The following is a 421-nucleotide window of genomic DNA, read 5'->3' as shown; positions in this document are numbered from 1 at the left end:
TTACAAGTAACTAAAAATTTACTTCCAGAATTAAGAGAACAAATACTATATAGAACTTTAATCTCAGAGTTTAGAGAAGAATATTTTATAGATAGATTTGATTATATTTTTAATTTAGAATTAAAGTTAAGAATTGAATTAGATAATATAGACTATTCCTCAGACAATACAAGCTTTTCATTAGATTCTTATTATTATTCAGATTAAAAACTTAAAACTGGATCTTTTGTTAAAAGAAATTAATAAACTAACTGGAGAACTTAGTAACTTAGGAAAAAGAATCCTTAATATTGAAAATGATATTAATAAAATCTGTGAAAACTTAGATTTCATTAAAGAACAGAATTTAACAATTATAAATAAAATTTCTAAAGCAGAAAATAAAGAAAAATTCCCAGATCTTAAGACCACAGAAGCAATA

This window comes from Olea europaea, chromosome 17 (genome assembly GCF_002742605.1).
Source record: "Olea europaea var. sylvestris chromosome 17, O_europaea_v1, whole genome shotgun sequence".
Taxonomy (NCBI): domain Eukaryota; kingdom Viridiplantae; phylum Streptophyta; class Magnoliopsida; order Lamiales; family Oleaceae; genus Olea; species Olea europaea.
Note: the sequence above shows the minus strand (reverse complement) of the source record.